The following is a 12,673-nucleotide window of genomic DNA, read 5'->3' as shown; positions in this document are numbered from 1 at the left end:
CTGCTCTCACCCTGGTCCAAGTCACAATCAAGTCTCAAATGGATTACTGCAATAAGGCTCCTAAATGGTCTCCCAGCTTTGATCCTTGTTGCCACCAAGAGTTTACACAGCAACAGCATGCTCTTCCTATAAACCTAGACCACCAGGGCCCAGACCTGACACTTAAGGGGGTCCCTGCCCTAACCCTCTCCCATGATGTGGAGTCTGCAGAGTCAGGGGAAGGTGGTCACCTGGAGCCTGCACACATCCCAACTTCCCTTTTAGATCCATTCATGGGTACCTAAGACCCAGAAAATTCCCTGCCCTAATCATCCCCAAGCCTGCTTCCAGAAACTATGGGCAATAAGTCACTGAAAAACTCTATAGAGAAGAATGACATGATCAGATATATAGGTCACAGATGGATCTGAAATGCAGACCCAGAGGAAGGATGAATGATTAAAAGAGATTATTACTCCAGATATAAGGAAATTAAAGCTGCAGAAGTGTTGAAGCAAAGATGGGAGCAGAGGTAGATTAGTGTCAAACACACTTTGGCTTAAAGAACTGGTTCAATATGGAGATTAAGATAAAAATGTAGGGTTCTCTTCTATCTACTTTAATGTGGTTTTTGTTGTTGTTGTTTTGTGTTTTTTTTTTAAAGAGAGAGAGAGCACATGTGAGCTGGGGAGGGAAGCAGAGGGGGAGAGAGAGAACCTTAAGCAGGTTCCACGCTCAGTGCAGGGGTCAATTCTGAGCCCCAAATCAAGAATCGAATGCTCATCCAACTGAGCCACCCAGGCCCCCTCTACTTTTGTTTTAAAAAGATTATATAAAAAATAAAATAAAAAGGATCATATAAAGAATACAGAGACAATTTAAACATTCCTTTCTGGCAAGTCAGACAACAATTATTAGTTCAACTTCTTGAGATGAAGATGGAAATGCTGCTTATTTACACTCAAGGGAAGTTATTTCATTCTAAAATCTTAGAGGTGGTATGAGTTATACCTTGCATAATATTCAGAAAAGAAGACTCAAAAGAAAAGAAACTTCTAGAAAGAATGTATAATATAGTTTATTTTGGGGTTATCCATATTTTCAAATATCTAAATAAGCATGTTCCTTATACAATAAATTTTAAATATGCATACTAGTATATAGTTTAGCACATATGTAGCTAAATTATACACAAGCCTCTTTAATCTCTTCTCTGTTCTGCAAATACATTCCTAATTGTTACTAAAAAATCTATTTACATGATGATGGCAAGGTTCTCATGGCCCTTCAACAGGAAGTGGCCTAAAATTGAACATTGTGATTCCATTCAATGAAAAACCCTGAAAAAAGTGAAATGCTGATCAGATGCCATCTCTCTGAGAGGCAATATAGCAGTGGAGAGGTGTCACAACAAAATGGTTAGAAAGGACACTCTAGAATCCAAATGACTGAGTTTAACACTTAGCTAATTTTACCAAGTGACCTAGACAAATTATTTATGTTCTACTTACCTCAGTTTCCTTATCTTTAAGAAACGGTGGTAAGAACACCAATAAGGTTGTTGAGGGAATCGGAGAAATTTATATTCATAAAGCACCTAGAATAAACCCTGGCACTTAATTATGTGGCTCTCAGTATCTTAGTTGACAATACTACTGTGAATACTGCCACTGCTACTGCTATTATATAGGCTAATTTTCTTCTAGTTTTATCACTTTTAGCCAGGGATTCATTCTTCTCAGCCAAATGTATACTGAGCCCAACTAAGGTGCTAACTGAAAATGAAGGTATTAGCTGAGAACTAAGGTCTAACCTCTCCCAGGTGTATTTACTTTTTAAAAGGGGAGCTCTCAAAGATAAAATCTTTTTTAAAAAATCTGAAGAAGTGAAACCAGGGGCACCTGGCTGGCTCAGTTGATAGAGCAAGAGACTCTTGCTTGATCTCAGGGTTCTGAGTTCAAGCCCTACCCTGGGTGTGGAGATTATTTAAAAATAAAATCTTTTATAATGTTTTTTGATATGTATTTATTTTTCAAGGAGAGAGAGACAGAGCGTGAGGGGAGAGGGGCAGAGAGAGAGGGAGACACAGAATCCGAAGCAGGCTCCAGGCTCTGAGCTGTCAGAACAGAGCTCGACGCGGGGCTCGAACCAGTAAACCACGAGATCATGACCTCAGCCGAAGTCAGAGGCTTAACCGACTGAGCCACCCAGGCGCCCCAAAAATAAATCTTAAAAACCAAAACAAAAAAACCCACCAAGAAGTGAAACCAGAATGGTTGAATGACCAATAAGATTAATATTTTAGAGCAGGGGGTCCACTTACCCGGTCGAGTTATGAAAGAAACCAGGAGGGCAGATAACCAAAAGAGGGGCAGGGAGGTAAGCAGGAACTAGAAAGCCAGGTTCCTGCCACCTGAGGCTTCCAGTTTGCTCTGCTGCCTGGTGTCAAAGCTCAGAGACACTTAATAAGGTATCCCCAAAGGGGTCTCATCACACAAGATCTAAAAGCTTGGAGGAAAATTAAGGGGTATGGGAGTATTTCCTTGACACTTCCTATTTTCCTCTATTGGGTTCAGAGCACTTCTTTTCATTTGCTAATCCACTGCGGAGAAGCTATGTATTAAACTCTGTTTAGCTTCAGCAGGTTGGTTATGTAATTTTTATCAGTATATTCACTTTAAAGAGAGAAAACAAAATATTTTTGCATACTCCATGTAGAATCTGATAAAATATTACCTAATATAATAGCAACACACAATTAGTCAAGATGTTCTGAATGGAATCTATATACAAGGATTAAAATAATCCATACTATCATTTTCTCATACATTTAAAAAATGTTTCATACTTAAAGTTCCAATTAATATCTATGAAATGTTTTTTTAAACCAAGTATGCTACCTTTATTTGAAAAGACAGATGGATTTATAATATTCTGAAAGCTTTGTTATTCTTCACTGATTAAAGACAATGAAATTTTTAATTGGTTCAAAGAAAACCATTCAAGCTATTTAAACTTTCCATGGCATATAACTGATGAACATTTTTATTTTTAAAATTCCCTGCTACTGCTATTATACAGCAAATCTCTACAGTTTAAGAAAATAATTGTATTTGACTTATTGAAAGCTAATTATTTTACACAGAGTTAACATATAACAAAAGCAATTATAAAATAGAAAACTAAAATGACTAGAAGAGAAAGAAAACATAAGATCTTATTAAATATGGTATTTTTAGTTAAAAATTTACATCACACACAAGTATCAAATACATGGGTAAACTATTTAACTTGTAACAGTTCAACAGCACAAAACTGCTTATACTTACCACCCAGTGAAGACTCTCTGAAATTAATTTTCATTTACTCAAATGATAGCCCTTTGCAACATACAATCCAGGCTTTCAGCATGTAGTAATACCCTTCTGACATCTATTTCAATGGCTCATCCTATTGGCAGAAGTTCAATGACAGATGTAGGTAGCTGACCACCAGAACCTTTCTGAACCAGTCTTAGGCACACTGCAAACTCAGCTTACCTGTACATCTTGCTATCACAGAGTTAGTTTCTCTTCCAATATTCTCGTATTTTTTAAAAATATTTTTAAATGTTTTATTTTTGAGGGAGCATACGTGAGCAGGGGAGGGGCAGAAACAGAAGGGGACAGAAGATCCAAAGGGGGTTCTGTGCAGTAAACCCAATGAGGGCCTCAAACTCATGAACTACAAGACCATGACCTGAACTGAAGTTGGCCGCCCAACAAACTGAGCCACCCAGACCCCCCTAATATTCTCTTATTAAAGATAGAGTAGTATTATTTAAGTACTCAGGCTATTTTGTTTTGTTTTGTCTTTGGTTTTACTCCTCCCTCCCATCCTTTCTACTCAAACATTCTTATCACCTATGTATAAAAGGTTATCACTCCCCAAGCCTTTATTCCTTTTCATTTGCAGAGCTATCATTCATATTATGGACTTTACTGTATCATTCCTGAGGTACAGCAGTAACCTCCAAACTGGTTTCCCATCCTCCAGACTCTCATTCTCCTCCATAGTACTATCCTGCCAAACTAATCTTCCACGTTTCCTTTGAGCCTTTAACTATTAGAATCCTCTGTCCCATAGTTCAATAAAACAGGATTTCTGGGGCACCAGGCTGGCTCAGTTGGTAGATCATGTGACTCATGATCTCGGTCATGAGTTTGAGCCCCATGTTGGGTATAGAGAGTAAAATCAATTAATCAATAAATTAGCAAATTTAAAAAAATCTCTAACTTCCTAAAGGACTTGGGTTGTGCCAAATGTGAATCCTTTGTTTGTATATACATCCTTACTGCCATTGAACTGTTGGATAGGTTCCCTATGGCCAGGGAGCGACTATATGTCAAACATTTTTTTAGCGTGTTAAAAAAAAAAAAAAAAGCCATTTTACTTAAAAAAAAAAAAATCCTATAGGTTTGATAGCCATGTTGTTTTAGGCTACCAAATTCTTGGCACAAACAACTAGTATTGAATGCAGGTCTTGCTTCAGTTCTCTTTATGACATTTGAATAAGTGGTTAAGAATAGGAAGCCGATTATACTTAGAAAGACAAAAAGAAAGAATAGGAGGTCACTGATTACTAGTGACCCAAACTGCCCCCCCCCCCACCCTCAACCAAGTGGCTATTTTTCCCTCAAGGTCAGTTAAGGAACAGTTTCCTGATATTTTGTGATATCATTATCCTATTTCTCCATCCTTAACCACAGCCTACCACGTGTCTAGTACCATTCTATGTGCTTTCAGACACCCCAAATAGACTTTATACAAAAGTAAACTGAGATATACTTCCCTAACCCTAATTATTTTAGGTGCCTGGCTGGCTCAGTTGGTACGTCAAGCAACTCTTGATACAGCATGTGACTCTTGATCTTGATGCCGTGAGCTGGAGCCCCATGTTGGGAGTATTTATTAAAAAACAAAACAAAACAAAACAAACACACACACAAAAAAACTAGGTGGGGTACCTGGGTGGCTCAGTTGGTTAAGTGTCTGACTCTGTTTTGGCTCAGGTTATGACCTCGCAGTTTTGTGAGTTTGAGCACCACATTGGACTCTGCACTGGCAGTGAGGAGGCTGCTTGGGGTTTGTTTCTTTCTTTCTTTCTTTCTTTCTTCCTTTCCTTTCTTTCTCTCTCTCTCTCTCTTTCTCTTTCTCTCTCTCTTCCTTCCTTCCTCCTTTCCTCCCTCTCTCCCTTTTTCCTTCCTTCCTTCCTTTCTTTTTTTCCTTTCCTTCCTTCCTTCCTTCCTTCCTTCCTTCCTTCCTTCCTTCCTTCCTTCCTTCCTTCCTTCCTTCCTCTCCCTCCCCCCCCCATGCTCTCTCTCTCTCAAAATAAAAACTTAAAAACAAACACACAAACAAACCACAACAACCAGAGGCACCTAGCAGGCTCAGTCAGTAGAGCATGCAGCTCTTGATCTCAGGATTGCGAATTCAAGCCCCACACTGGGTGTAGAGATTACTTGAAAATAAAATCCTTAAAAAAAAATAAAAATAAAAAAATAAACAGGGGCACCTGGCTGGCTCAGTCGGTAGAGCACATGACTTTTCATCTTGGGGTTCTAAATTTGAGCCCCATGTTGGGTGTAGAGATTACTTAAAAATAAAATCTTTAAAAAAATTAAAAATAAACAATAAAAAAGTAAAAAAAAAAAAAGGGTTAAATTTTGGTATGATATGCAGTGCCCCTTCAAATAAATATTTGTGCTCCAAATACAAATATTACTAAGAACTACAAAAATCACTGAAAACTTAGAAGGATAGCTAATTTTACTTCAAAAATTAATATTCCTCTATAAATTTGTTACCTTCAACAAAATGGTCTTTTCAGCTGACCACCCCATTCCACCTATTTTATCTTAAAACACTTAGAAAGAAAATATGGAAAGGTACAATAACAGTATAAACTTTGGAAGTTCTTAGAGTAGGACAGGTACTAAAGATCATTCACATAAAAGTAATCTTGATCTTCTTGCCAGTGCAATTAGTAGCACAGTTTTCATATTCTTTGCTTTAAAAAATGTTTTCATGAAAAAACAGGAAGTTACCATGAAAAATAAACACACAAAAATAGCCAAACTAAATTACTATTTTAAAAAGTGACACAGGGAGCTCCTGGGTGGCTCAGTTGGTCAAGTGTCTGACTTCAGCTCAGGTCATGATCTTGCAGTTCATGAGTTTTGAGTCCTGCATTGGGCTCTGTGTGGACAGCTCAGAGCCTGGACCCTGCTTCAGATTCTGTATCTCCCTCTCTCTCTCTGCTCTTCCCCCCACTTGCACTTGGTCTGTCTCTCAAAAATAAACTTAAAAAAAAAAAAAGCTTAAAAAAAAAGTGACACAGAACGAGGGAACTGGCTAATATACACTCCTAAAAGAAAATCTATATTTAAAAATCTGAACAGACACTAAAATAGTATCATTATGCTCTATTAAACTTCTCCCAGGGCACCTGGGTGGCTCAGTCAGTTGAGCCTCCGACTTCAGCCGAGGTCATGATCTTGCAGGTTCGTGAATTCAAGCCCCACATTGGGCTTGCGGCTGTCAGCCTGTCAGTGTGAGCTCACTTAGGATCCTCTGTCCCCCTCTCTCTGCCTCTCCCCCACTTGGGCTCTTCCCCCTCCCCCTCAAAAAAAGCTTCTCCCTTTTCAGAGTCATAAAAACATTTGCATTTTACATCATTTCTAGTGTGTCTCATAGAACAACTTTGCAATCATTGAAAAATTGTTTAAAAGTTTTGAAATACCACAAGATCAGTCTAAACTCTTTACCATGGCCTGTAAGTGCCTTCAAATTGCCTTCAAATTGTGGCACAATATATACTTTTCTATTCTCATCTATGACAGCCACTTTTCACATATCTTTTATTAAAATGTTTTTATATACAAATGACCATATTGTGAATAAAAAATTTTTGTAACTGGGGTATTTACTACTGTTTCAAAGGCAATGGGTGTGCACATTTTATATAAATACTTATATACATACATAACACTGGGCATAAAGAATATTTAAATAAAATTGCATCACAGTAATCATCTTTGTCTCATTTGAGAATTCCTAGAGGGATAGATATTAAAGATTCAACATATGCTGAATCTTTATTTTAATAAAGATAATTTTTATAACAAAATTTAATTTTCTTTTAACAGTAGCAAATAACCTAAACAGGTCCTCTAAAAGCTATTAAAAGTAGGAAGATTTGTTATTTTCCATAATAAAAGATAGGAGGAAATGGCAATTTCAATAGGAAGTTGGCCTTAGGAATTACTAACCACACCAATCTTTGCGTTCATTTGGATAAGAATGAAAATAACCTTTATGCATAGTAATTAGGGCAAATCCTACCCCACTCCTTATAAGCAGGTTCCAAATTTCCATGGAACTACCATAGAAACCCGTGCTCTTAGGAGATGTTTGCAAAATGCCAAGGGTCAAGCATAGTGCCTGGTACAAAGGGGTTCAAAAATTTAAATGAACAAATGATTGAATGAATTAACAAAATGGCCTCTCAAACTCTCCCTACTCCCTCTTAGGTATGCTATCATGCCTCTTAAGTGCTTTGGCACCTCTTATCAATCATGATGTATTTCCTTTCCTTTATCCCTAGACAGGCCCTAGTTATTCTTCCTTCCTCTAGAAATCTAGAATCTATAATTACCCTGATCTCGCTTGAAACTCTTCATTAAACAAAAAAGGATACTCTTTTTCCCTGGGCCTTCTTCACATCTCTAACATTGCCTCCCCAGAAGCACAGAGATTGACTCTAGTTGATGTTCTAAGAAAAAGAACTGGAAATTAAGTTCTGCCACCAGGTTTATTTGATTTCCTTACCCATCACTACTTACAGGTATTTCATTCATGGGCAATTTTGTTCCAAAATATTTATCATTAGTGTCACATCACCATACTTATATATCAACATACTGCAGCTAACTTCATAACAATGGGAGAAATGTTCACAAAAAGATTGAGTGGGGCACCTAGGTGGCTCAGTTGAGCACCCAACTCTTGATTTTGGCTCAGGGCATGATCCCAGAGTTGCAGGACTGAGCCCCATGTCAGGCTCTGTGCTGAGCATGGAGCCTGCTTAAGATTCTCTCACTTTCTCCCTCTGCCCATTTCCCCACTCCACCTCTCAAAAAAAAAAAAAAAAAAAATTAAGCATTCTATTATGGGTCTAGAAAATTGAGTTCAAATACTTTGTGTAAAATGCTTAGACTCTATCATTCTAGCACATCTATAATTTGGCCTAACAAATATATTCTTGGACTATAAATAAGCTTTTCCCATGGTATGTAAAACTCCACTGAAAGTAAAGTTTTATGGTCTCTGAAAGCGCTGTGAAAAACCAATGTACTTCAATAATCTTAATTTTTGCCAGAAAGCCAGTATCATAGAATCCTCCTATATTTTAGTGACTTGTCACTTCCTATTTCGGTTAGGCCTAATGGCAAAACTGTCCATTACTGAATCCAGAAAATGATGGGCACACATTTCCTACCTTGATTAGTCTCCTAAGCCTGGGCCCCAGTCTCCGTCTAATCTCCCTCAACCAGACAACTCCATTAGAATCTGGCAACCATGTTTGTTCTGCCTAACATTACAGGAAGGAGAAACACTTCAAAGCACCCTTTTTCTGCCTATAAGAAGCCAAGATGTTGCCTTTCTCTATATCTCTGCACCATTCAAAACCACAATTCGACACTTACAGGGATTTTCCCTCCATGATAAGCAGATAGTCAGGTGCTGGGGATACAAACAAAATACAATCAGACTCTGCCCTCAAACAACCCAATGAGCAGAAAATCCTCTTACGTACCACCAATGCTATAATACTCAGTAAGATTTAAGCATGTAGAGGAAAATTTGGGTAGAGGGTATATATGATAAATTTCTGTAGTACAGAAAGAAAAATCTGTGAAAAGATGGGGGGGGGGGGTAAAGACAGGTAGAAACAATATATTTCAAATATTTAACCCAAATCTTCAACAGATTTTCCAATTTAAATATTCCAAAAAGTGTATCATTGTAGAGTATACTCAACACAGATTCACTTATCACTTAAATGTTGTCAAGCTAAAAAGTCTGGGATAATTAATATTCTGGAAGAAAAACAAGGTGAATGTACAATGAAAACAGCCAAAACATTTCAACTTTCTACACTGTATGCGCTAAACTTTGTTAAATATTAGAATATCTCTAAATTTCAATATAGACTACATGAAAATTCCTAGAATGAAAAATCTGCCATCCTTTGCAAAATGAACGGCTAGTACACAAAAAGCTAGAGAAATCGGAGCAGGGTGGAGAAAAGGTAAACAAGACAAAATGTTTAAAATCTCTTTCAAATCTGTGTGGGGGTAGGGGTTGGAAATTAAATAAAAATAAAAATCTCTTTCAAATCCCGAGATGCTAAATTAAGGATAAAAAGATTAGGGCTCCAAGAATACAAAGTTTTCCTCTCTTTCAAGACAACTGAATATTGAATCTCACTGAGATGATGAAATATTCTATAAACATGTGCTTAACTCATGTTTGGCTTTCTGAATTTGATCACAGTGAACAGCTAATTTTTTTTCATTGTTTACACTGAATACTGATTTTAAAGACAACTCAAAATGGAATTCCAGGCCCTATGTTACCACCCCCTACTCCCCCCCGCCCCCCCTGCCGCCACACACCCCGCCCCACACAGGCTACTTCACAGATAATAAGGAATTCAAGTGCAGGGTCTGAAGGTCCTATTTCCATGCTAATTTCACAATCCCGTTACTTGCAAGATAGGACCATTAGAGTTTAAAAGTGGGGGAAATCAGGAGGGGTTAAGGACAAAGCGACTCTCCTAAGACTTGCTAAATTGTCTACTTCCAAAATTAAAACTGCAAGAAATTATCCGGTTACATGCAGAATGCACAACAGCTCAAACTTGCAGTTGAAACAATCACTACGTTTCACTTTCTTTTTTATTGGGAGTGGGCGTACGAGGGTCTCCCACCACCTCTTAAACTTGAACATTTTTTTCTTCTCATGCTAACACGTTTCTTAAGCCCCCAAATGAGTTTAGCCCATTAGCATTCCTTCCCCGAAGGCCAGCGGAAGCTGGTATTCAAAAATCCTAAGTGTCTCTAAGTGGCAGCAGGTGCTGGCAACGCTGGGACCCGATCGTTGGAAGGAAAGCAAGCCATTCCTCATAAACGGACGGCTAGAAAATGCCCTTCCAAAGCCTCCCAGGGGATTTCGAGCATCACCTGGCAGCAATCAGAGCCAGGGGTTAGGATGCGGTTTTATTTCGACAGTACCAGCTCTGCAGAGTGCCCAGCGCGCATCCCTATTCATGATCACATCTACATAGCGCTCCCCAACGAGGGTCAGGGCACATCTCCCCCTCCGCACCCCCCAAAATCTTCCTATTTCGCCTCTTCTCCTCCCAACTCATGCCCCTCCAGCCCCGCTCAGGGTGGCTACGCGGTGACCCTGGCCACACGGGACGCGCGGCTGCTCGCAGCATCTCTGGGCACTCCTGAGGTGGCCAGCCACCAGGACATCGCACGACCCACCGAAACTTCCCAGAGGCGCCAATTCTAAATTCGCCGGACCCGCCGCCACTGCCACTGCCTTCTCCGCGCGCCCCTCGGCCGGCTCCCCTCAGTCCGTCCGCAGCCCCCCTCTCCCTCCCTCAGGACCTCCCCGCGCCCTGCGAGGCGGGAAAACACCGCCAGGTGCCCCCAGGCCCCGAAGGCTCTGGTCGGACCTCCGCTCCGGTAGAGAGCCTCATTCCGCCAACCGCTGCAGCCGCGCGCGTCCGTCACGCACACTCACCAGCCCGAGCCGAAGCGGCCATCTTTGCGCTCACCCCCGGGCCCCCCGCCCCCGGTTCAGCGGCAGCGGCGGCGGCGGCGGCCCGGTCCAGCGGCTACGTCACGACGTGCCGCCCCGCCCCCCGGGCCTTTGGCGTGCCGGGGGTGCCGCTCCGCTTGGCTAACGCCACCCGCTCGGCTGCCGGGGACGCCCTGAGAGGCGAGCGGCAGCCGGGATTCCGGTCGTGGTCCAGGGATGGGCTTTGCTCAGCGCGGCATGTGGCTCTGAGCGGATAGTAGCCGTTTCCTCCCCAGGCGGGCTTCGCACCTGTCCTCATCTCCCGGGCACGGGAGGGTGCAGCCAGTGTTTACTACAATTCTGTGAGATGCAAAAGATTCCGCGGGCGTCCGAACCCCTCCACTGAATTTCTGCGACTCGCACAGCGTCAAATTGGCAGGAAGGCGCGCCCATTCCGTTATCTTCCAAATCAGCGCAAATTGACTGGCATAGACATTCGTTGAGAAAACGCTTCCTTTCTGAGGAGGCAACCCTACGTGTGACCTCGAGGGGATCGTGACTGCTTTGAATTCAGCTTCCTCAGACAGCAGTCGGGCAAGTAAGGTTCCAGAATGGGACACTCACTGAGACATAAATTTGAGGGACACGAAGAGACTCCTGTGTCCAAAATCAACCTGAAGCTGTCGATTTACCTGAAATTGCCAATTTAAGGTAATGAAATAGATACCGAAAAGAAGAGCTGAGAGAGAAAGGTCTAGAGAAGAGAAAGTCAAACCCACAGGTACATGAAAATTAAGCCATTAGTATTTCTTGAGCTTGTACTCTGCTCAGCTGTGTGCCATTTCTACCTCCGCTACCCTGTGGGGAATATTTAAAATGAAAAGACCTATCTTTTTAAGGAGGGGTAGAAGCAGCAAGACAAACATGCAGCGTTAATAACGTGTCCGTGGAGTACATTATCTTGCAATATATAAGGGAAGCTATAAAATTGTTCACATGAACAACTCCACTTCAGGGAATATCTTTCCATGGTATGAATGGGGAAAAAAATGAGCGCACAAAGGCATTCATAGCATATTATCTAAACAAAAGTTTGAAGGGAAATGGCTAATTAACATCGGCATATTAGCCTCAGGAATTCTTATGTAGATAACAAATGGCAACGGCCTAATCAATTCACATTATTAAAAGTACCAGTTGAAGATTCAATTGCATAAAATGTAGTTTTGCACATATAAATGATAAGTGATGAATTTTCATAGTTTAATACCCCTTTCATTCTTTTTTTCTAATACAAGTGCATAATAATTCTATAGAATTCAATTCTGTCCCCAGTGCAGTCCTCCAGTTCAAAACACATAAACCACTGTCTTGTAATCTTTCCCATCACCTTAATTTCTAAAATGCATTACATGAGAGTATCTCTTAAGAGGAAGTATTTCATTTAAGTATTTTTGGCATACAATATAGTTTTTCCTGCATTTCCTAGAAAGCAAAATATAAGTTCAAAAACCTTGCTCTCCTTTTTTAAGGTCATAAAACCCATCTAGAAGGTCTTTGGCAAATATTAAGAATCTGCCGCCACTGATCTAGTAATTTTGCTTTTAGGAATACAAACAATTTTTTACTTCTGCTCAGTGTTATTTAGAATAGTGAAGACCAGAAACAACCTAACTGGTCAGTACCATGGGAAAGGATAAGTATATCTGATATAGTCACAGGACAGAATATTATATAGTCATCAAAAATATTATTTTCAGGGGTGTCTAGGTAGTTCAGTCACTTAAGTGACCGACTCTTCATTTTGGCCCAGGTCATGATCTTGCAGTTTGTGAGTTCG

The 12,673-nt window shown here is 40.3% G+C and overlaps 1 protein-coding gene and 1 long non-coding RNA gene across 11 annotated transcripts in view; one reads left to right on the top strand and one right to left on the bottom strand.

Annotated features, from left to right (window-relative positions):
- The window catches only part of USP44 (ubiquitin specific peptidase 44), a 56,106-nt gene that overhangs the window by 19,687 nt on the left and 23,746 nt on the right, over positions 1-12,673 (bottom strand). Inside the window, exon 5 of one of the 9 annotated variants that reach the window (XM_058741748.1) lies at positions 8,727-8,763. The exons of 5 other annotated variants lie outside the window; for them this stretch is intronic. The gene's annotated coding sequence lies outside the window, so the exon portion shown is untranslated. Of the gene's footprint in view, positions 1-8,726; positions 8,764-10,574; positions 10,624-10,768; positions 10,790-10,836; positions 10,913-12,673 lie in introns of those variants that run through there. 3 more of the 9 variants (XM_058741753.1, XM_058741755.1, XM_058741754.1) reach the window with 3 other exon arrangements.
- LOC131519069 (uncharacterized) overlaps positions 10,956-12,673 on the top strand; it is a 49,855-nt gene continuing 48,137 nt past the window's right edge. For both annotated transcript variants that reach the window (XR_009265437.1, XR_009265438.1), the window contains exon 1: positions 10,956-11,614. This is a non-coding gene — a long non-coding RNA (uncharacterized LOC131519069). The remainder of the gene's footprint in view (positions 11,615-12,673) is intronic.

This window comes from Neofelis nebulosa, chromosome 8 (assembly GCF_028018385.1).
Source record: "Neofelis nebulosa isolate mNeoNeb1 chromosome 8, mNeoNeb1.pri, whole genome shotgun sequence".
Lineage (NCBI taxonomy): Eukaryota > Metazoa > Chordata > Mammalia > Carnivora > Felidae > Neofelis > Neofelis nebulosa.
This window is presented reverse-complemented; position numbering and strand designations above follow the sequence as displayed.